The following is a 24,750-nucleotide window of genomic DNA, read 5'->3' as shown; positions in this document are numbered from 1 at the left end:
ACCCCTTTAAATTCAATTTGTTTTATAAATAGGTTTGCCTGAAGAATGAAGAAATTCATATTACGATACGTAATTGAAGAAATGATAAAACCAATGGTGACGCTTAATTGACACCTGCTAATTGTTATGTAAGTAATAATGAGAACAATAAATGTTTCGTTTCGCATACTTCTCCATTTATAATTACGAGAAACAATAAGCAGAAAGGCAGTTTGACAAATCCTCACCGCTCACAGTTTTTCAGAGAAAGCACTAAGATTTTATATTCACCTAATTACTCTTCAATTCCTCATCCTAATTTAACCGAACCCTTTCATTTATGCCCTGCGGTGAAATAAATGTTCTAAAAATGTAGCCTGACTTGGAATAATGACATTTCGGTAATCTAGAGAGTTGGCGGCAATATGCGCGGGGGCGTCGTTTAATTCGTCCAGTGACAACCCTTCCATATTCGCGGCATATTTTTGTGGAGGCGCAACTTTATTTGTTTTTCCAACCTTCCCTTGTTTTCTCTTCTTGGTCACTGGCTTTGAGAGGCAATGTGGCACGTTTGGGAAGATCGTTGGGCTGGCATCCGGCTGGAGAAACGGCATGCACAACATTCAAGGTGAGATGGTGCACCAGCGCAGCATTTTACCTTGGGTGTTGCGTTCAAATTGACGCGCGACGCTAACTGCGGATCGAAATGCTCGAGCGGCTTGTTGGCTCGAGGTGTGTTGCCCTGCCACTTGAGCCGTGTTTACTCGCCTTCCGACACCCCGAAAAGCAACTTCTGGAACCATGCATTTATTACCCGTCGTGCAACCAAGCACAAAACAGTGACTCTAAAGGCAGCGGCTTATCCCAGACAAAATTTCAGCACCACATCTAGCATAACTCTGACGAATCGCGATTAAAATTTAGAACGAAAAGATCGCAAAACGCGCTTGCGGCCATGTATCGCGCGCTCAGATCGACGTGTAAACGACCGCTAGCGCCATCTCGCGGATGCATGAAAGGCGGCGACGGCGGTGGCCATAGGAGCCCACCGGCGGTAATCACACTTCCCTCTTCTAGCCACTGTACAGAAATGAATCTCCGTATGATCTCCGTGCATTTTGCGCTGTGCCGCTTTATCTGCCATTCTGTGACTTTTGCGAGTCGCTCAATGCTTTTCAAACGAAGTGTAGTGAACTGACTGTGGCTTTAGCTCAATGTAAAACCTTTATTGACACACGAAAAAGACATCGCATGGGCCAACGCTGATATTGCCGGTGAGTCGCGGCGCTTTGAAGCACAGGAACGAAAGAGCGCGGTCGATCGCAGGCCAATGGAGTGGAAGAATGCATGCCAAGGGAGTATGCGAAATACAGTCCGCGGCGTGTCCCGTTTTCTTTTCTGTCTGTATTCGTCAAGTTCTAGCTGCTTTCCACCACTTCAAAGGGAAAGTTTGCGGGGCTGAATGCGCAGTCTTGAATGGGCATTAATTTACCGCACAGATGGCGTGAGGAGAGAACATTGACTGATTAAAAAAGAAACCGCATTTCGTTACCTATGTTTTCGTTCTACCTTCACGAACGTTTGCGCGAACGTTCGAAGCACGAAGAGCTGTAAGAAGTTCCATGAATAAAACAACTGGAACTGAACGATTATAAAAGCTCCTTTTATTTCTCTTCCAACGGGAACGATCGCCGGCTGCCACTCCGTAGCCTGTAGTGAACTTGCGGTAGTCAAGGTCAGATCAGAATCGCTGTTCCGGCGTCGATAGATAGGGTGCTTAACGTGAAGAAAGAATGACAGCCTCGCAAGCGCCCGGGGAGGCACTTGCTCAGCGCGTGCATCCAAGTTGTACCAGTTGTACACGTTTTGCACGCATGCAGATCTGAGCTGAAGACTGCACACACACTATGCAGTCAGGCGCAAGGGCCTCGCCACTTCCTAGCACACTTAAAGAAAATCGAAACCAAAACTGAACTACACACTTACTCTTTCTCCGCTAATAAGAGATTAGTTACACTAGAAGTTTTTTATAAAGCTAGTTTTAATTACTGAAGCGATTATTTGTAACTATTTTGCTTCAGTTTTTTGGTTTAGTCAAATAATTACGGAACAACTTTTTAGAAGACTGAATATAATTGATCTGGCAACCATGAAAATTGTATCATGTCAGCGCCCACGATTCGTACGGTCTCGGAGCTCGCTTTACCCCCCTGCTCTTACCTTGGCTTTTCTTCTTTCGCTTCCTCATTCTCTTTCTCTTGGGGTGGCCCCTTTTTACTGCAGCACTGCACGTAAAACACGTTCGTCGTAGCGTTTGCCTCCGCCCCTGCAAATGCAATGCAGTATAAATGTTACTGCGGGGCTCAGGCCGAACGCTTGAGGGAACTTGTCACTGCGCTAACGCTATCATGTTGCTTGGTTCTTGAAAAGGTGCGATTACGTTAATACGTTAAGCGCGACCGTAAGAAGAGCGGCTACGGATTCGCATTGCCGTGACTGCACGACAATTTCTGTGTAACCATTTTTTAGAAATGAATCCGCCAGATTTGGTGGCTCTCTTACCTTGGCTTTTCTTCTTTCGCTTCCTCATTCTCTTTCTCTTGGGGTGGCCCCTTTTTACTGCAGCACTGCACGTAAAACACGTTCGTCGTAGCGTTTGCCTCCGCCCCTGCAAATGCAATGCAGTATAAATGTTACTGCGGGGCTCAGGCCGAACGCTTGAGGGAACTTGTCACTGCGCTAACGCTATCATGTTGCTTGGTTCTTGAAAAGGTGTGATTACGTTAATACGTTAAGCGCGACCGTAAGAAGAGCGGCTACGGATTCGCATTGCCGTGACTGCACGACAATTTCTGTGTAACCATTTTTTAGAAATGAATCCGCCAGATTTGGTGGTTCTCTTACCTTGGCTTTTCTTCTTTCGCTTCCTCATTCTCTTTCTCTTGGGGTGGCCCCTTTTTACTGCAGCACTGCACGTAAAACACGTTCGTCGTAGCGTTTGCCTCCGCCCCTGCAAATGCAATGCAGTATAAATGTTACTGCGGGGCTCAGGCCGAACGCTTGAGGGAACTTGTCACTGCGCTAACGCTATCATGTTGCTTGGTTCTTGAAAAGGTGTGATTACGTTAATACGTTAAGCGCGACCGTAAGAAGAGCGGCTACGGATTCGCATTGCCGTGACTGCACGAAAATTTCTGTGTAACCATTTTTTAGAAATGAATCCGCCAGATTTGGTGGCTCTCTTACCTTGGCTTTTCTTCTTTCGCTTCCTCATTCTCTTTCTCTTGGGGTGGCCCCTTTTTACTGCAGCACTGCACGTAAAACACGTTCGTCGTAGCGTTTGCCTCCGCCCCTGCAAATGCAATGCAGTATAAATGTTACTGCGGGGCTCAGGCCGAACGCTTGAGGGAACTTGTCACTGCGCTAACGCTATCATGTTGCTTGGTTCTTGAAAAGGTGTGATTACGTTAATACGTTAAGCGCGACCGTAAGAAGAGCGGCTACGGATTCGCATTGCCGTGACTGCACGACAATTTCTGTGTAACCATTTTTTAGAAATGAATCCGCCAGATTTGGTGGCTCTCTTACCTTGGCTTTTCTTCTTTCGCTTCCTCATTCTCTTTCTCTTGGGGTGGCCCCTTTTTACTGCAGCACTGCACGTAAAACACGTTCGTCGTAGCGTTTGCCTCCGCCCCTGCAAATGCAATGCAGTATAAATGTTACTGCGGGGCTCAGGCCGAACGCTTGAGGGAACTTGTCACTGCGCTAACGCTATCATGTTGCTTGGTTCTTGAAAAGGTGTGATTACGTTAATACGTTAAGCGCGACCGTAAGAAGAGCGGCTACGGATTCGCATTGCCGTGACTGCACGACAATTTCTGTGTAACCATTTTTTAGAAATGAATCCGCCAGATTTGGTGGTTCTCTTACCTTGGCTTTTCTTCTTTCGCTTCCTCATTCTCTTTCTCTTGGGGTGGCCCCTTTTTACTGCAGCACTGCACGTAAAACACGTTCGTCGTAGCGTTTGCCTCCGCCCCTGCAAATGCAATGCAGTATAAATGTTACTGCGGGGCTCAGGCCGAACGCTTGAGGGAACTTGTCACTGCGCTAACGCTATCATGTTGCTTGGTTCTTGAAAAGGTGTGATTACGTTAATACGTTAAGCGCGACCGTAAGAAGAGCGGCTACGGATTCGCATTGCCGTGACTGCACGACAATTTCTGTGTAACCATTTTTTAGAAATGAATCCGCCAGATTTGGTGGCTCTCTTACCTTGGCTTTTCTTCTTTCGCTTCCTCATTCTCTTTCTCTTGGGGTGGCCCCTTTTTACTGCAGCACTGCACGTAAAACACGTTCGTCGTAGCGTTTGCCTCCGCCCCTGCAAATGCAATGCAGTATAAATGTTACTGCGGGGCTCAGGCCGAACGCTTGAGGGAACTTGTCACTGCGCTAACGCTATCATGTTGCTTGGTTCTTGAAAAGGTGTGATTACGTTAATACGTTAAGCGCGACCGTAAGAAGAGCGGCTACGGATTCGCATTGCCGTGACTGCACGACAATTTCTGTGTAACCATTTTTTAGAAATGAATCCGCCAGATTTGGTGGCTCTCTTACCTTGGCTTTTCTTCTTTCGCTTCCTCATTCTCTTTCTCTTGGGGTGGCCCCTTTTTACTGCAGCACTGCACGTAAAACACGTTCGTCGTAGCGTTTGCCTCCGCCCCTGCAAATGCAATGCAGTATAAATGTTACTGCGGGGCTCAGGCCGAACGCTTGAGGGAACTTGTCACTGCGCTAACGCTATCATGTTGCTTGGTTCTTGAAAAGGTGTGATTACGTTAATACGTTAAGCGCGACCGTAAGAAGAGCGGCTACGGATTCGCATTGCCGTGACTGCACGACAATTTCTGTGTAACCATTTTTTAGAAATGAATCCGCCAGATTTGGTGGCTCTCTTACCTTGGCTTTTCTTCTTTCGCTTCCTCATTCTCTTTCTCTTGGGGTGGCCCCTTTTTACTGCAGCACTGCACGTAAAACACGTTCGTCGTAGCGTTTGCCTCCGCCCCTGCAAATGCAATGCAGTATAAATGTTACTGCGGGGCTCAGGCCGAACGCTTGAGGGAACTTGTCACTGCGCTAACGCTATCATGTTGCTTGGTTCTTGAAAAGGTGTGATTACGTTAATACGTTAAGCGCGACCGTAAGAAGAGCGGCTACGGATTCGCATTGCCGTGACTGCACGACAATTTCTGTGTAACCATTTTTTAGAAATGAATCCGCCAGATTTGGTGGCTCTCTTACCTTGGCTTTTCTTCTTTCGCTTCCTCATTCTCTTTCTCTTGGGGTGGCCCCTTTTTACTGCAGCACTGCACGTAAAACACGTTCGTCGTAGCGTTTGCCTCCGCCCCTGCAAATGCAATGCAGTATAAATGTTACTGCGGGGCTCAGGCCGAACGCTTGAGGGAACTTGTCACTGCGCTAACGCTATCATGTTGCTTGGTTCTTGAAAAGGTGTGATTACGTTAATACGTTAAGCGCGACCGTAAGAAGAGCGGCTACGGATTCGCATTGCCGTGACTGCACGACAATTTCTGTGTAACCATTTTTTAGAAATGAATCCGCCAGATTTGGTGGCTCTCTTACCTTGGCTTTTCTTCTTTCGCTTCCTCATTCTCTTTCTCTTGGGGTGGCCCCTTTTTACTGCAGCACTGCACGTAAAACACGTTCGTCGTAGCGTTTGCCTCCGCCCCTGCAAATGCAATGCAGTATAAATGTTACTGCGGGGCTCAGGCCGAACGCTTGAGGGAACTTGTCACTGCGCTAACGCTATCATGTTGCTTGGTTCTTGAAAAGGTGTGATTACGTTAATACGTTAAGCGCGACCGTAAGAAGAGCGGCTACGGATTCGCATTGCCGTGACTGCACGACAATTTCTGTGTAACCATTTTTTAGAAATGAATCCGCCAGATTTGGTGGTTCTCTTACCTTGGCTTTTCTTCTTTCGCTTCCTCATTCTCTTTCTCTTGGGGTGGCCCCTTTTTACTGCAGCACTGCACGTAAAACACGTTCGTCGTAGCGTTTGCCTCCGCCCCTGCAAATGCAATGCAGTATAAATGTTACTGCGGGGCTCAGGCCGAACGCTTGAGGGAACTTGTCACTGCGCTAACGCTATCATGTTGCTTGGTTCTTGAAAAGGTGTGATTACGTTAATACGTTAAGCGCGACCGTAAGAAGAGCGGCTACGGATTCGCATTGCCGTGACTGCACGACAATTTCTGTGTAACCATTTTTTAGAAATGAATCCGCCAGATTTGGTGGCTCTCTTACCTTGGCTTTTCTTCTTTCGCTTCCTCATTCTCTTTCTCTTGGGGTGGCCCCTTTTTACTGCAGCACTGCACGTAAAACACGTTCGTCGTAGCGTTTGCCTCCGCCCCTGCAAATGCAATGCAGTATAAATGTTACTGCGGGGCTCAGGCCGAACGCTTGAGGGAACTTGTCACTGCGCTAACGCTATCATGTTGCTTGGTTCTTGAAAAGGTGTGATTACGTTAATACGTTAAGCGCGACCGTAAGAAGAGCGGCTACGGATTCGCATTGCCGTGACTGCACGACAATTTCTGTGTAACCATTTTTTAGAAATGAATCCGCCAGATTTGGTGGCTCTCTTACCTTGGCTTTTCTTCTTTCGCTTCCTCATTCTCTTTCTCTTGGGGTGGCCCCTTTTTACTGCAGCACTGCACGTAAAACACGTTCGTCGTAGCGTTTGCCTCCGCCCCTGCAAATGCAATGCAGTATAAATGTTACTGCGGGGCTCAGGCCGAACGCTTGAGGGAACTTGTCACTGCGCTAACGCTATCATGTTGCTTGGTTCTTGAAAAGGTGTGATTACGTTAATACGTTAAGCGCGACCGTAAGAAGAGCGGCTACGGATTCGCATTGCCGTGACTGCACGACAATTTCTGTGTAACCATTTTTTAGAAATGAATCCGCCAGATTTGGTGGCTCTCTTACCTTGGCTTTTCTTCTTTCGCTTCCTCATTCTCTTTCTCTTGGGGTGGCCCCTTTTTACTGCAGCACTGCACGTAAAACACGTTCGTCGTAGCGTTTGCCTCCGCCCCTGCAAATGCAATGCAGTATAAATGTTACTGCGGGGCTCAGGCCGAACGCTTGAGGGAACTTGTCACTGCGCTAACGCTATCATGTTGCTTGGTTCTTGAAAAGGTGTGATTACGTTAATACGTTAAGCGCGACCGTAAGAAGAGCGGCTACGGATTCGCATTGCCGTGACTGCACGACAATTTCTGTGTAACCATTTTTTAGAAATGAATCCGCCAGATTTGGTGGTTCTCTTACCTTGGCTTTTCTTCTTTCGCTTCCTCATTCTCTTTCTCTTGGGGTGGCCCCTTTTTACTGCAGCACTGCACGTAAAACACGTTCGTCGTAGCGTTTGCCTCCGCCCCTGCAAATGCAATGCAGTATAAATGTTACTGCGGGGCTCAGGCCGAACGCTTGAGGGAACTTGTCACTGCGCTAACGCTATCATGTTGCTTGGTTCTTGAAAAGGTGTGATTACGTTAATACGTTAAGCGCGACCGTAAGAAGAGCGGCTACGGATTCGCATTGCCGTGACTGCACGACAATTTCTGTGTAACCATTTTTTAGAAATGAATCCGCCAGATTTGGTGGCTCTCTTACCTTGGCTTTTCTTCTTTCGCTTCCTCATTCTCTTTCTCTTGGGGTGGCCCCTTTTTACTGCAGCACTGCACGTAAAACACGTTCGTCGTAGCGTTTGCCTCCGCCCCTGCAAATGCAATGCAGTATAAATGTTACTGCGGGGCTCAGGCCGAACGCTTGAGGGAACTTGTCACTGCGCTAACGCTATCATGTTGCTTGGTTCTTGAAAAGGTGTGATTACGTTAATACGTTAAGCGCGACCGTAAGAAGAGCGGCTACGGATTCGCATTGCCGTGACTGCACGACAATTTCTGTGTAACCATTTTTTAGAAATGAATCCGCCAGATTTGGTGGCTCTCTTACCTTGGCTTTTCTTCTTTCGCTTCCTCATTCTCTTTCTCTTGGGGTGGCCCCTTTTTACTGCAGCACTGCACGTAAAACACGTTCGTCGTAGCGTTTGCCTCCGCCCCTGCAAATGCAATGCAGTATAAATGTTACTGCGGGGCTCAGGCCGAACGCTTGAGGGAACTTGTCACTGCGCTAACGCTATCATGTTGCTTGGTTCTTGAAAAGGTGTGATTACGTTAATACGTTAAGCGCGACCGTAAGAAGAGCGGCTACGGATTCGCATTGCCGTGACTGCACGACAATTTCTGTGTAACCATTTTTTAGAAATGAATCCGCCAGATTTGGTGGTTCTCTTACCTTGGCTTTTCTTCTTTCGCTTCCTCATTCTCTTTCTCTTGGGGTGGCCCCTTTTTACTGCAGCACTGCACGTAAAACACGTTCGTCGTAGCGTTTGCCTCCGCCCCTGCAAATGCAATGCAGTATAAATGTTACTGCGGGGCTCAGGCCGAACGCTTGAGGGAACTTGTCACTGCGCTAACGCTATCATGTTGCTTGGTTCTTGAAAAGGTGTGATTACGTTAATACGTTAAGCGCGACCGTAAGAAGAGCGGCTACGGATTCGCATTGCCGTGACTGCACGACAATTTCTGTGTAACCATTTTTTAGAAATGAATCCGCCAGATTTGGTGGCTCTCTTACCTTGGCTTTTCTTCTTTCGCTTCCTCATTCTCTTTCTCTTGGGGTGGCCCCTTTTTACTGCAGCACTGCACGTAAAACACGTTCGTCGTAGCGTTTGCCTCCGCCCCTGCAAATGCAATGCAGTATAAATGTTACTGCGGGGCTCAGGCCGAACGCTTGAGGGAACTTGTCACTGCGCTAACGCTATCATGTTGCTTGGTTCTTGAAAAGGTGTGATTACGTTAATACGTTAAGCGCGACCGTAAGAAGAGCGGCTACGGATTCGCATTGCCGTGACTGCACGACAATTTCTGTGTAACCATTTTTTAGAAATGAATCCGCCAGATTTGGTGGTTCTCTTACCTTGGCTTTTCTTCTTTCGCTTCCTCATTCTCTTTCTCTTGGGGTGGCCCCTTTTTACTGCAGCACTGCACGTAAAACACGTTCGTCGTAGCGTTTGCCTCCGCCCCTGCAAATGCAATGCAGTATAAATGTTACTGCGGGGCTCAGGCCGAACGCTTGAGGGAACTTGTCACTGCGCTAACGCTATCATGTTGCTTGGTTCTTGAAAAGGTGTGATTACGTTAATACGTTAAGCGCGACCGTAAGAAGAGCGGCTACGGATTCGCATTGCCGTGACTGCACGACAATTTCTGTGTAACCATTTTTTAGAAATGAATCCGCCAGATTTGGTGGTTCTCTTACCTTGGCTTTTCTTCTTTCGCTTCCTCATTCTCTTTCTCTTGGGGTGGCCCCTTTTTACTGCAGCACTGCACGTAAAACACGTTCGTCGTAGCGTTTGCCTCCGCCCCTGCAAATGCAATGCAGTATAAATGTTACTGCGGGGCTCAGGCCGAACGCTTGAGGGAACTTGTCACTGCGCTAACGCTATCACGTTGCTTGTTTCTTTAAAAGGTGTGTTTATCAACAAACCTTTCTTAGCTTACCCAAAAACCACAGAAATGTCTAAAAGCGCATACCCTAGTACTTTTTCGGACGAGCACCATATCCTATACGTCAATTCGACAACCAAGTTACGAAAAGAATGCGTACGTTTAGCTGTACTTTGCAAGTGAAACGTTCACCAAAAGACGAGGCGAACTTATCCCTTTAGTACGGCCATCGTTCGCCACAGTATTTATATCGTCGTTATGAATCCCATCTCTTAGCGTCTATTGTGTTATTGAGCATAACCCTGCGCAAACGCAGCGACGGTTACCAATAACATTCCGCTTGCCGTCAACATTTCCCTCGTGACGAGTGACCCGGAAGAAGCATTTTTCCCAAAAGCCCAACGCTTACTCCTCCGAGGATGTGGACCTCCTACCAAACTTCCTTTACAAAAATGTTACAGGGCATCGTAACCGCGCTTAGCATCCTTTCCCATGCTTTTTGGCCGAGCGGTAGGTGGTTAATAGAGTGACGCAGGCAGACGGACAGACAGCCTAAATTTCACGCATATACACAATTCAGTGAGATATCGGGCTGCCTTTATGGTCGTTTTAAGAACAAAAAAAAAGGTATGGCGGCCTCCGCCTTACCCACTTCAGACAAAAGAGAGGGGTACGGAACAATCTCCGATTACCAGACGTATTCTCTAAGTCATAAGAAAATAAGGCACAGCCACCGAAAATAAACGTGAACCATTGCTCATGTTCTATAAACTTTACAGGCGAAGCGAATACCCTTTGGCTCACCTGGCAGCTGTATGCAAATAGGCTTCAAAATTTTGCGCCGCAAACACCTTTGTTTGCGAATCAGCTGTTGCAAAATATTCTTGAGTGTGCGAGCGATGGCGCATATACTGCTGCGAACCATGCATTCTTGTTTGTTTACATCTGCGTTTTGTTTCTACCGTACGGCGGGGTTCTCAAGTTTCAAGCGAAGTGTGTGCAGCCTTTCTTTTGTATGCTGCACGGGCTATCTTACTTGATAGGCAGAGTGCTTCGCCCTAACGCCACTAGCCTAATCACGTTCGATCTACAGTGTTCCCGATGCAATTTGACAGTTCGAGACGCAATCCCGCCTAAAGATGGTCGCTGGGCAGCCGCCGCGGTATTCGATTCGCCGACCCTCGCCTGTGTGCGTCACATTGACTGCTTCGTCGATTCTGTATATCCGTTTGAGTTCATAGCGGAGCACAAGTTCCCTCCAATAAACTTTTGTTGCCTGAGGAAACCTGCATCGTCTTTGGCTACGTGACATCTGGTAAAGGTGCTGGGTACGCACCCTTTATGCTCCCTACGGCCTCTGAAGCCCGTCAAGCTAGCCCAACTAGAGCCAGGCGCAGACTGCAAGGTTTACCGCCCGAGTTCGGTCTCATGCCAGAACGACCCAAGAGAACGCCGCTGCATTGCAACCACCATGGTGCAAGAAGAAACTTCGCTAATCGTCCTGCAGCAGCCCCGGGAACCGCCATCATTCCGGGGAGCCCCCGCTGAAGACCCAGTAGAATGGTTAAAGAAGCGGGAGCGCGTCCGGATCTACAACAGGCATGACGACGAAGAAACATTCCGGCATGTTTTCGGTTACTTAGAAGAGGCAGTTTGAACTTGGTTCGAGAACCACGAGAGCTCTTTGACCAACTGGACTCAATTCGAAAGCGAGTTCCTTAACACCTCCACTACCGTGGTGAGAAAAGAACGACTGGCGCTTTTGCTTGAAAATCAAACGCAACACCCCAACGAAGGGGTCGTGATCTTCATCGAGGAGTCGAGATTGTTTCGCCGTGAGGACCCGGCAATGACGGAACAAACGGCGCGTGACGGCGCGTGTGGGGTGGCACGCCGGCTTAGCAAGTCGGGAACATATTTTATCGGCAAACGTGACAGCTCTAGGACACATTTAACACTTTTCTTACAGGGCTGTTAATCTTGTTGCTGCTGACATCCCGAATAAATGAAGCTTATCGATTTTCGATGGCGCTTGAACGTCTGATATCCCCGCACGGCACGGCAACAGCGTGTGGCTGCGGCGTCGTCAGCTCGCGCACAGTGCCCAAGAAATGCCCGGATGGTGGCGCATGGACCGTTATAAAATGGCGGCGCCCTATGCACGATGGAAAGTTTTGCCACAAGCCTCTCCCCCCCCCCCACTTCTTCGGGAGAGAGCTCTGGGAGAGAGGGAGCACCTTTCGCCTTTTAGTCCACTATCGAGTTGAGAGGGAACGATTATGCGCGATTTCTCATCGCTCGTTGATTAGGTGATAGTGGACGGATTGTTATCGTACCTGCGGGATGAGATTGCTAGGACAATGATTTTAATTTTAAAATACATTACAAGTTATCGTTGGTAAGTGCTGCAGGCCCCCTTTAAGAATGCCCAGACGACACTACGTCCCTGCAGGTGCTTAAATTTTTCCTAAGCTTAATTTTTAAAGAAAGATGGCAATGTATGGGTGACTTATTTAAACATGTCTATCAGTGACATAATTGAGAGGGAATTTGTCTATCAGACAAACTTTTCATCTGGAGTAGATTGCCCTTGTTTTCTCCACTGATTGGTGAAGCGCTCCATTGGCGTAAAATCCAAATGTGTTGTAGAGACGGCCTCAAGAGTAGAACATTGCATTCTAAAAAGGTCGTGTTTAAAATGGTATTCCTTTATCACCGCGTGGAAATTTAAATAGGTTTTGTCGTTTTTTTTTAAGCGTCATTGCATAGTTATTTTGGTGGCATAGTTATTTTGGTTATACGAGTAATACGTGTTTCACTGTGTTTCCAGGCAAACCAGTTTGGGATGCTCTAAGCCAGGAAACAAAAAATGTCCGTTTTTGGCCCCTAAAATCATGTATCATGTGGTTTAAAGCATGATTTAAACGACGTAGAGCGCGCGGTTGTACTGCTTAGCATTTTCAACTAGTTGTATGCGAAGTTCTTCTGCTTTACGTTACGAAATGAAGAAAGCAGCAATGAGCGAAGTCGGAATCATTAGAAAAGGACCTGCAGCTGCCACATACATAGCCGCAAGCAAAGTTGTGAGCGTATGTTAGTTACCTTGAACTATGTGCTGGCCGTCTCCTTCGTTTTGGACTTGGATGGCTCCCGGCGGAGGAGGCTGTAGCAAAGGGCACAGCATACTGAGTTTTCCCGGGCAATGGCAGGTACTTCTCGGAAGATTGCAGTATCGCATTACTATCACTAACCAGAGCGTACGGCGTGTATAAATATTATACAGCTTTCTCATACTATTGTACAGCGCCCAATTCTTGTTACACAGTCTTTCGTCCGATTCATTCAGTTTTCTTCCTATTCGCCCCGGAAAAACCCTCGAACTTTCCCTTGAGGCGTCGATGACGTAACAAAAATAAAACTTCAGCCGCTAAGCTTTCGTCGAAGCTTCTAACGCTTTCGCGAGGCGAGAACGACAAGTTGCTGCCAGAAGACAATCCGCAAGGCAATCATCAAAATTTGGAGAATGCAAGCCCCCGCAGGGTCTGCTAAAACACCCGCGATCCGTGCTACCAGCGGCGCAAAGAAGTCTGCCACCTTGTTGGCCTCCTTAATGCTTGTTATTAGCATTAAGGAAAAGATTAGAATAACGCGCCGTCGTTATTTTTCTCGCTACTCTCGCGCAGCGTGTAACTGCGGAGAGACTCTGTCCACCACGGGTTCGAGAGTGAGCCATGACTCTCGCCGCGCGTGTACGTACGTCGCCAGTCACTTCACGGGGGAGCGATATCTCATAGTCATAGTACACGGGTCTATTACGCGGACAACCACGGCACACACGCTACACTACCCTACGCACCTAGCCACTGGGGCATACACCCGTCTACGTGTGTCCAGCTCATCTAGGGGCGGCAGTTAGGGTCCGCCGGCGTTGGCCGGTCGCGACGCTCGCTAGGGATAGGGGAAGGGGGCTCTTTGTAGCGGGAGACGGCCCGTTCGTCACAAGGCTCTTTGTAGCGGGATACGGCCCGTTCGTCACATGGCGTTTCGTCATAGGCCGGTTCGTAATAGGCAGTTTGGTTACAGTATCATTCGTCATAGGCCGGTTCGTAATAGGCCGTTTGGTCACTAGGCCAGTTTGTAATTTAGAAAAGTTCGTCACAAGTGCACAAAATGAATGTCCACGTGTTTTTTTTTCCGACTCGAAAGAAAGAAGCGAGGCACAGGTTTAGTTAGATTTTTTTTTTGTACTTTGGGCCGTACATCTAGCAAAGCTCAGCAAAGAATGCAACCCAGAGTGGGCAAGTAGGGTGACGTGTTCGGACAAGATTATAGATACGAGTTCAACAACCCAAGACAGAAAACTGAGACAGGTACGTAGCCCAACAAAGTTCTTGGAATACGGGCCAGGTGCCTGGTTTTAGTGGTCCCGTAATAGAGAAAGTGGTAGCACCGATCTTTTCGTTCTTGGAAATTTCACATGGGGCATTTCGTGTCACTTATTAGTCGTTTAATACGAGTGGTGCAACTAATTATTTGATGGACCTTTCTCCAGTAGCCATCTGCGCATGTGCGGGGCACCGGTCCGCCATTCTTGGCGGTAGCTCTCCGGCAAAATAAACAAAAGGGCGCCCCCTCAGCTAGCTGCTTGGGAAGCGGATATGCCTCCTATAGGGCTGCACGTTTTTATATCCTCCAAGGAAAGGGGCAAAAATGACCCCGCTGTGATCGCTTGGCTACCAGTGAGGGAGCAACGAAAATGAAAAAAAAAAAGTAAAGAAAAACGAGTGCTACGGGCACGGCCAATTAGTCACGCGAGCGTGCGCCTGCTATCGTGACATTCATGTGAAAGGCAAGGGGGACGGGTGGGAGTGGTATGGACTGTAGGACCAGGATAATACGTGCACGGGTTCCCAGAAAGCCAAACATTTTTTGTGGCGTGCCTTACCGCCAGATTAGGATCGCCGTGGCGGCCGCTAAGTGGACCGGTACTGCGAAAAAGTGTGCAAAGTAGTTATAGTCATTCCTCATCACCACTTACGTCTAAAAAAAGCCACGAATTTTGTTTTTGCGTTCCTGTGACGAACTTTTCAAGTGACAAACTGGCCTATGACGAATGATCCTATGTGACCAAACGGCCTATTACGAACCGGCCTATGACAAAACGCAATGTGACGAACGGGCCTACACCCCTTTGTAGCCACTACACATTTCACGCCACTGGGCTCAACTCAAGGCGTAGGGCAGTGTTTGTACCGTGGTTGTCCGCTTAATAAACCCCTGTACTATGAATGATATCGCTTCCCTGTTAAGTGACTGACGACATATGCGTACACGCGCGGCGAGAGTCGTGGTTTGCTGTCGAACCATTGTTGGCACAGTCTCTCGGCAGTTCGGTGCTGCGCGAGAGCAGTGAGAATAACGACGGCGCGTTAACCACATGGGGCGTTTTTATCGCGTCTGGCGGCCGTCCGCGTCTCCTGGTGGCCACGCGAAAAACGTTGGAGAGCACAATTTGTCCAATCAAAATCTTGCCAGATTGGTTTGTTAGCTAAAAACTGCCTAATTGGTCAACTTGGCTTTTTTGCTTTTTTGAATTTGGGCTACATATACGTTAGGTTTTCTTGCCCAGCGGCAAGCTTGTGCTTAGGCTGTTAAGTAAAAAAAAAAATGGACGGGTCTTCTCAAAAAGCTATTTCATAATGCGATACTACTAGACGATTTTGGTACGTCGACAATCCAATACCACATAAGCAAGAGATGACAAACTAAAGAGCAAATGGCACAAAGAATAAAAATGTAAAGGAATGCTCAGAACTACGCCGAACACTTCAACATATCTTCGGTAAACAGAACGGTTAATATGGGGCGAGCATGCTTCTTCAACACCATGTCCGCATGATGACTTCAGCTGACTGACGTAGGACCGCATGCGAACGCGTCGTTGCCTCCAAGCTAGAAGCTTATGTGATAGAAAAAGGTATTAAGGGCTACAAGAGTAACTTGAGTATGATAATTACAGAAATAGTAGTTAGGCGGCCTGCAGAGTACGCAGCATCGTCACGTGGCATCCACTGAAACCTGCTGCCTTACATGTGGCACACGCACTGTCTGACTATGTAGGGATGCGAACTCGGAATTTGCCGGCGTTAGGCTTAACGTTACGCTCTGCGCTCTAACGTTGTAACCTGTACCGTCAGCTTGCCAAGTATAAGTAACGTTGCTTGGCCTGTCGGTAAGTTAAACGTTACGGTGAGCTTTCGCAACCCTAGATATAGGCTTAAAACCGCGGATGCAAGCGGCAATAAACATTTTTTTTCTGGTGGCTTCACACAGCGGGTTCTGATAGGGAATTCAAACACGCTCCATCATCGTGGGATCTACCCAATGACACAAGCGACACTGTTTATGGGGACGGCAAAATGTCTGTACCAAAGGAGCTGTTTCATTCCGGATATTTGCATTACTCAGGTCATGATATTGCAGCTCACCGGCAGTTGTTGGTGGGCGGCTGCCTGATGTTGTGGAGCATGGAGGAAACCTTTTCTTTCCTCCATGTTGTGGAGGCGGTGCTACACTCGGCGCCGCCAATTGACCTGCTGGCGGCGCATGCTGTCCCGGCTGCGCATTCCCAGTTGGTGCGCCTCCTTGCGCAGCAGCCGCCACAGCTTCTCGAGCCAGTCGCTCCTGAATCCTCTGGCTCTTGCGGACCGGTTCGGCAGGAGCCTTTGGTTTCGTCGTGTAAGGCGCGGAATACCACAGAACATAAATTTCGAGCAACATTTGATTGCAACGTAGCCTTGATATCCAGCACAAAAGATATCGAACTCAAATACAGGCTTTAGGTGCAGCTCTAACTGCGAGGGAGCTCTGTAATGAACACCAAATAAATTTCAAATAATGCTTGATAGCTAAGGTATTGCGACGTATAAAAAAAGTTAGCTATGCTTAATCTGTCATAACTTCGGTCACAATGACAGTTTGCCTGTGAGCGCGCTTTGGTGAGTTAATGAAGACCCCCCCCCCCCCCCCCGCATCCAGTACACCGCGTAATTTTCTGGATATGACATCCCGGCATCACAGATACGATGTGTTCCGTACATCATCCCAAACTCTTTTCAAGGTCACTTTCCTCCCGTAACACACTCGGATACTCTTTAATGTTAAATGTACTACCTTACGCCGTGTGTGGGTTGGCGAAAGAGCTGTATATTTGGGCAGTGTGGCAGAAGTTACGAGAGAAGTGCAGTTTCTTTACGATAGGCCAGTGTAAAACGACTCGCTACTGCAAAACAAAACAGGCACAAGCAAAACATAAAAGAAACAATAGTTGCATGCATTTTCCCACAAACGAAATGAATTAGAATTTGCGTTGAACACACAAGAGTCCGTCCACCCGATAATTTTAAAGCGCAAATGAGGGGGGAATGTTAGTGTTTAAAATTACAATCTTGGGAGTATTTGATTTTTATCTGCTAAATATAAAAACGTTCACAGTGCGAATGAATGCGCGAAATCCAGGTTTATGACCAACGAAATGAAAGAAGACACGATACCTTCTTCGGCCTTGGTGGCATGGCCTGCAGTGAGAAAAAGAATTAGGTATAGTCACTGATTTTACAACAACGGCCTGATAAATTATTTCTACCTTACCTTTACCGCTAACGAAACCTGGGATTACCGGTATTACATATAGTGCGGATAATATGTGCGCAATTCACAAAAAGTTTCAGTTGACATATGTGCATATTTCTTTATAACTCTGCTACCCTAATTTTATTCAGTCTCGCAGTGCTTTATTGGCAGTCCGCGCGGCATTTAAAACTTGCAGCGTTCGGACCAAAGTCACTGTCGCCTTTCAGAAATTCCCGAATTTCTGTTTGCAGCAACTCGACAGCGAGATTTCAACGTTCCTCCCTTGTGACTCCGGCTACCTTTTGTTTTTACACTTTAGTCACGGATTTCTGTGACTGAATAACACCGATATAAAAGGTGCACCAAGGAAGTAGAAACTAATTCTTTGTCCAGACAATGCTAATAAGACTAACTGTCCGGTCGTTGTCAGGGCTGTCGACACCCATAAAATAATTTTGCGGCGAAGTATGCTCTCTGGTTTGCTTTTGTGTTGCCCGCCGCGGGGGTTTAGCGGCTAAGGCGTTGTGCTGCTGAGCCCAAGGACGCGGGTTCGATTCCCGGCCGCGGCGTCCGCTTTTGGAGGCGAAAACAAAATTGCTAGGACAATGCTAGGACAATGATTTTAATTTTAAAATACATTACAAGTTATTGTTGGTAAGTGCTGCAGGCCCCCTTTAAGAATGCCCAGACGACACTACGTCCCTGCAGGTGCTTAAATTTTTCCTAAGCTTAATTTTTAAAGAAAGATGGCAATGTATGGGTGACTTATTTAAACATGTCTATCAGTGACATAATTGAGAGGGAATTTGTCTATCAGACAAACTTTTCATCTGGAGTAGATCGCCCTTGTTTTCTCCACTGATTGGTGAAGCGCTCCATTGGCGTAAAATCCAAATGTGTTGTAGAGACGGCCTCAAGAGTAGAACATTGCATTCTAAAAAGGTCGTGTTTAAAATGGTATTCCTTTATCACCGCGTGGAAATTTAAATAGGTTTTGTCGTTTTTTTTTTAAGCGTCATTGCATAGTTATTTTGGTGGCATAGTTATTTTGGTTATACGAGTAATACGTGTTTCACTGTGTTTCCAGGCAAACCAGTTTGGGATGCTCTAAGCCAGGAAACAAAAAATGTCCGTTTTTGGCCCCTAAAATTATGTATCATGTGGTTTAAAGCATGATTTAAACGACGTAGAGCGCGCGGTTGTACTGCTTAGCATTTTCAACTAGTTGTATGCGAAGTTCTTCTGCTTTACGTTACGAAATGAAGAAAGCAGCAATGAGCGAAGTCGGAATCATTAGAAAAGGACCTGCAGCTGCCACATACATAGCCGCAAGCAAAGTTGTGAGCGTATGTTAGTTACCTTGAACTATGTGCTGGCCGTCTCCTTCGTTTTGGACTTGGATGGCTCCCGGCGGAGGAGGCTGTAGCAAAGGGCACAGCATACTGAGTTTTCCCGGGCAATGGCAGGTACTTCTCGGAAGATTGCAGTATCGCATTACTATCACTAACCAGAGCGTACGGCGTGTATAAATATTATACAGCTTTCTCATACTATTGTACAGCGCCCAATTCTTGTTACACAGTCTTTCGTCCGATTCATTCAGTTTTCTTCCTATTCGCCCCGGAAAAACCCTCGAACTTTCCCTTGAGGCGTCGATGACGTAACAAAAATAAAACTTCAGCCGCTAAGCTTTCGTCGAAGCTTCTAACGCTTTCGCGAGGCGAGAACGACAAGTTGCTGCCAGAAGACAATCCGCAAGGCAATCATCAAAATTTGGAGAATGCAAGCCCCCGCAGGGTCTGCTAAAACACCCGCGATCCGTGCTACCAGCGGCGCAAAGAAGTCTGCCACCTTGTTGGCCTCCTTAATGCTTGTTATTAGCATTAAGGAAAAGATTAGAATAACGCGCCGTCGTTATTTTTCTCGCTACTCTCGCGCAGCGTGTAACTGCGGAGAGACTCTGTCCACCACGGGTTCGAGAGTGAGCCATGACTCTCGCCGCGCGTGTACGTACGTCGCCAGTCACTTCACGGGGGAGCGATATCTCATAGTCATAGTACACGGGTCTATTACGCGGACAACCACGGCACACACGCTACACTACCCTACGCACCTAGCCACTGGGGCATACACCCGTCTACGTGTGTCCAGCTCATCTAGGGGCGGCAGTTAGGGTCCGCCGGCGTTGGCCGGTCGCGACGCTCGCTAGGGATAGGGGAAGGGGGCTCTTTGTAGCGGGAGACGGCCCGTTCGTCACAAGGCTCTTTGTAGCGGGATACGGCCCGTTCGTCACATGGCGTTTCGTCATAGGCCGGTTCGTAATAGGCAGTTTGGTTACAGTATCATTCGTCATAGGCCGGTTCGTAATAGGCCGTTTGGTCACTAGGCCAGTTTGTAATTTAGAAAAGTTCGTCACAAGTGCACAAAATGAATGTCCACGTGTTTTTTTTTCCGACTCGAAAGAAAGAAGCGAGGCACAGGTTTAGTTAGATTTTTTTTTTTGTACTTTGGGCCGTACATCTAGCAAAGCTCAGCAAAGAATGCAACCCAGAGTGGGCAAGTAGGGTGACGTGTTCGGACAAGATTATAGATACGAGTTCAACAACCCAAGACAGAAAACTGAGACAGGTACGTAGCCCAACAAAGTTCTTGGAATACGGGCCAGGTGCCTGGTTTTAGTGGTCCCGTAATAGAGAAAGTGGTAGCACCGATCTTTTCGTTCTTGGAAATTTCACATGGGGCATTTCGTGTCACTTATTAGTCGTTTAATACGAGTGGTGCAACTAATTATTTGATGGACCTTTCTCCAGTAGCCATCTGCGCATGTGCGGGGCGCCGGTCCGCCATTCTTGGCGGTAGCTCTCCGGCAAAATAAACAAAAGGGCGCCCCCTCAGCTAGCTGCTTGGGAAGCGGATATGCCTCCTATAGGGCTGCACGTTTTTATATCCTCCAAGGAAAGGGGCAAAAATGACCCCGCTGTGATCGCTTGGCTACCAGTGAGGGAGCAACGAAAATGAAAAAAAAAAAAGTAAAGAAAAACGAGTGCTACGGGCACGGCCAATTAGTCACGCGAGCGTGCGCCTGCTATCGTGACATTCATGTGAAAGGCAAGGGGGACGGGTGGGAGTGGTATGGACTGTAGGACCAGGATAATACGTGCACGGGTTCTCAGAAAGCCAAACATTTTTTGTGGCGTGCCTTACCGCCAGATTAGGATCGCCGTGGCGGCCGCTAAGTGGACCGGTACTGCGAAAAGGTGTGCAAAGTAGTTATAGTCATTCCTCATCACCACTTACGTCTAAAAAAAGCCACGAATTTTGTTTTTGCGTTCCTGTGACGAACTTTTCAAGTGACAAACTGGCCTATGACGAATGATCCTATGTGACCAAACGGCCTATTACGAACCGGCCTATGACAAAACGCCATGTGACGAACGGGCCTACACCCCTTTGTAGCCACTACACATTTCACGCCACTGGGCTCAACTCAAGGCGTAGGGCAGTGTTTGTACCGTGGTTGTCCGCTTAATAAACCCCTGTACTATGAATGATATCGCTTCCCTGTTAAGTGACTGACGACATATGCGTACACGCGCGGCGAGAGTCGTGGCTCGCTGTCGAACCATTGTTGGCACAGTCTCTCGGCAGTTCGGTGCTGCGCGAGAGCAGTGAGAATAACGACGGCGCGTTAACCACGTGGGGCGTTTTTATCGCGTCTGGCGGCCGTCCGCGTCTCCTGGTGGCCACGCGAAAAACGTTGGAGAGCACAATTTGTCCAATCAAAATCTTGCCAGATTGGTTTGTTAGCTAAAAACTGCCTAATTGGTCAACTTGGCTTTTTTGCTTTTTTGAATTTGGGCTACATATACGTTAGGTTTTCTTGCCCAGCGGCAAGCTTGTGCTTAGGCTGTTAAGTAAAAAAAAATGGACGGGTCTTCTCAAAAAGCTATTTCATAATGCGATACTACTAGACGATTTTGGTACGTCGACAATCCAATACCACATAAGCAAGAGATGACAAACTAAAGAGCAAATGGCACAAAGAATAAAAATGTAAAGGAATGCTCAGAACTACGCCGAACACTTCAACATATCTTCGGTAAACAGAACGGTTAATATGGGGCGAGCATGCTTCTTCAACACCATGTCCGCATGATGACTTCAGCTGACTGACGTAGGACCGCATGCGAACGCGTCGTTGCCTCCAAGCTAGAAGCTTATGTGATAGAAAAAGGTATTAAGGGCTACAAGAGTAACTTGAGTATGATAATTACAGAAATAGTAGTTAGGCGGCCTGCAGAGTACGCAGCATCGTCACGTGGCATCCACTGAAACCTGCTGCCTTACATGTGGCACACGCACTGTCTGACTATGTAGGGATGCGAACTCGGAATTTGCCGGCGTTAGGCTTAACGTTACGCTCTGCGCTCTAACGTTGTAACCTGTACCGTCAGCTTGCCAAGTATAAGTAACGTTGCTTGGCCTGTCGGTAAGTTAAACGTTACGGTGAGCTTTCGCAACCCTAGATATAGGCTTAAAACCGCGGATGCAAGCGGCAATAAACATTTTTTTTCTGGTGGCTTCACACAGCGGGTTCTGATAGGGAATTCAAACACGCTCCATCATCGTGGGATCTACCCAATGACACAAGCGACACTGTTTATGGGGACGGCAAAATGTCTGTACCAAAGGAGCTGTTTCATTCCGGATATTTGCATTACTCAGGTCATGATATTGCAGCTCACCGGCAGTTGTTGGTGGGCGGCTGCCTGATGTTGTGGAGCATGGAGGAAACCTTTTCTTTCCTCCATGTTGTGGAGGCGGTGCTACACTCGGCGCCGCCAATTGACCTGCTGGCGGCGCATGCTGTCCCGGCTGCGCATTCCCAGTTGGTGCGCCTCCTTGCGCAGCAGCCGCCACAGCTTCTCGAGCCAGTCGCTCCTGAATCCTCTGGCTCTTGCGGACCGGTTCGGCAGGAGCCTTTGGTTTCGTCGTGTAAGGCGCGGAATACCACAGAACATAAATTTCGAGCAACATTTGATTGCAACGTAGCCTTGATATCCAGCACAAAAGATATCGAACTCAAATACAGGCTTTAGGTGCAGCTCTAACTGCGAGGGAGCTCTGTAATGAACACCAAATAAATTTCAAATAATGCTTGATAGCTAAGGTATTGCGACGTATAAAAAAAGTTAGCTATGCTTAATCTGTCATAAATTCGGTCACAATGACAGTTTGCCTGTGAGCGCGCTTTGGTGAGTTAATGAAGACCCCCCCCCCCCCCCCGCATCCAGTGCACCGCGTAATTTTCTGGATATGACATCCCGGCATCACAGATACGATGTGTTCCGTACATCATCCCAAACTCTTTTCAAGGTCACTTTCCTCCCGTAACACACTCGGATACTCTTTAATGTTAAATGTACTACCTTACGCCGTGTGTGGGTTGGCGAAAGAGCTGTATATTTGGGCAGTGTGGCAGAAGTTATGAGAGAAGTGCAGTTTCTTTACGATAGGCCAGTGTAAAACGACTCGCTACTGCAAAACAAAACAGGCACAAGCAAAACATAAAAGAAACAATAGTTGCATGCATTTTCCCACAAACGAAATGAATTAGAATTTGCGTTGAACACACAAGAGTCCGTCCACCCGATAATTTTAAAGCGCAAATGAGGGGGGAATGTTAGTGTTTAAAATTACAATCTTGGGAGTATTTGATTTTTATCTGCTAAATATAAAAACGTTCACAGTGCGAATGAATGCGCGAAATCCAGGTTTTTGACCAACGAAATGAAAGAAGACACGATACCTTCTTCGGCCTTGGTGGCATGGCCTGCAGTGAGAAAAAGAATTAGGTATAGTCACTGATTTTACAACAACGGCCTGATAAATTATTTCTACCTTACCTTTACCGCTAACGAAACCTGGGATTACCGGTATTACATATAGTGCGGATAATATGTGCGCAATTCACAAAAAGTTTCAGTTGACATATGTGCATATTTCTTTATAACTCTGCTACCCTAATTTTATTCAGTCTCGCAGTGCTTTATTGGCAGTCCGCGCGGCATTTAAAACTTGCAGCGTTCGGACCAAAGTCACTGTCGCCTTTCAGAAATTCCCGAATTTCTGTTTGCAGCAACTCGACAGCGAGATTTCAACGTTCCTCCCTTGTGACTCCGGCTACCTTTTGTTTTTACACTTTAGTCACGAATTTCTGTGACTGAATAACACCGATATAAAAGGTGCACCAAGGAAGTAGAAACTAATTCTTTGTCCAGACAATGCTAATAAGACTAACTGTCCGGTCGTTGTCAGGGCTGTCGACACCCATAAAATAATTTTGCGGCGAAGTATGCTCTCTGGTTTGCTTTTGTGTTGCCCGCCGCGGGGGTTTAGCGGCTAAGGCGTTGTGCTGCTGAGCCCAAGGACGCGGGTTCGATTCCCGGCCGCGGCGTCCGCTTTTGGAGGCGAAAACAAAATTGCTAGGACAATGCTAGGACAATGATTTTAATTTTAAAATACATTACAAGTTATCGTTGGTAAGTGCTGCAGGCCCCCTTTAAGAATGCCCAGACGACACTACGTCCCTGCAGGTGCTTAAATTTTTCCTAAGCTTAATTTTTAAAGAAAGATGGCAATGTATGGGTGACTTATTTAAACATGTCTATCAGTGACATAATTGAGAGGGAATTTGTCTATCAGACAAACTTTTCATCTGGAGTAGATCGCCCTTGTTTTCTCCACTGATTGGTGAAGCGCTCCATTGGCGTAAAATCCAAATGTGTTGTAGAGACGGCCTCAAGAGTAGAACATTGCATTCTAAAAAGGTCGTGTTTAAAATGGTATTCCTTTATCACCGCGTGGAAATTTAAATAGGTTTTGTCGTTTTTTTTTTAAGTGTCATTGCATAGTTATTTTGGTGGCATAGTTATTTTGGTTATACGAGTAATACGTGTTTCACTGTGTTTCCAGGCAAACCAGTTTGGGATGCTCTAAGCCAGGAAACAAAAAATGTCCGTTTTTGGCCCCTAAAATCATGTATCATGTGGTTTAAAGCATGATTTAAACGACGTAGAGCGCGCGGTTGTACTGCTTAGCATTTTCAACTAGTTGTATGCGAAGTTCTTCTGCTTTACGTTACGAAATGAAGAAAGCAGCAATGAGCGAAGTCGGAATCATTAGAAAAGGACCTGCAGCTGCCACATACATAGCCGCAAGCAAAGTTGTGAGCGTATGTTAGTTACCTTGAACTATGTGCTGGCCGTCTCCTTCGTTTTGGACTTGGATGGCTCCCGGCGGAGGAGGCTGTAGCAAAGGGCACAGCATACTGAGTTTTCCCGGGCAATGGCAGGTACTTCTCGGAAGATTGCAGTATCGCATTACTATCACTAACCAGAGCGTACGGCGTGTATAAATATTATACAGCTTTCTCATACTATTGTACAGCGCCCAATTCTTGTTACACAGTCTTTCGTCCGATTCATTCAGTTTTCTTCCTATTCGCCCCGGAAAAACCCTCGAACTTTCCCTTGAGGCGTCGATGACG

General features: G+C 47.2%; 1 protein-coding gene and 1 long non-coding RNA gene across 3 annotated transcripts in view; one reads left to right on the top strand and one right to left on the bottom strand.

Annotated features, from left to right (window-relative positions):
- LOC144150107 (uncharacterized) overlaps window positions 1-16,411 on the bottom strand; it is a 131,187-nt gene extending 114,776 nt beyond the window's left edge. Inside the window, exon 1 of the long non-coding RNA XR_013318434.1 lies at window positions 16,058-16,411. This is a non-coding gene — a long non-coding RNA (uncharacterized LOC144150107). The remainder of the gene's footprint in view (window positions 1-16,057) is intronic.
- Window positions 1-24,750, top strand: part of LOC144150106 (uncharacterized) — a 210,695-nt gene that overhangs the window by 56,483 nt on the left and 129,462 nt on the right. The gene's annotated exons all lie outside the window — the stretch shown is intronic.

The sequence above is a fragment of the Haemaphysalis longicornis genome, unplaced genomic scaffold (genome assembly GCF_048455015.1).
Source record: "Haemaphysalis longicornis isolate Haplotype H1 unplaced genomic scaffold, Haemaphysalis longicornis Haplotype H1 scaffold_8, whole genome shotgun sequence".
NCBI lineage: Eukaryota > Metazoa > Arthropoda > Arachnida > Ixodida > Ixodidae > Haemaphysalis > Haemaphysalis longicornis.
The sequence above is the reverse complement of the archived record's forward strand: the minus strand, read 5'-3'. Positions and strand labels throughout refer to the sequence as shown.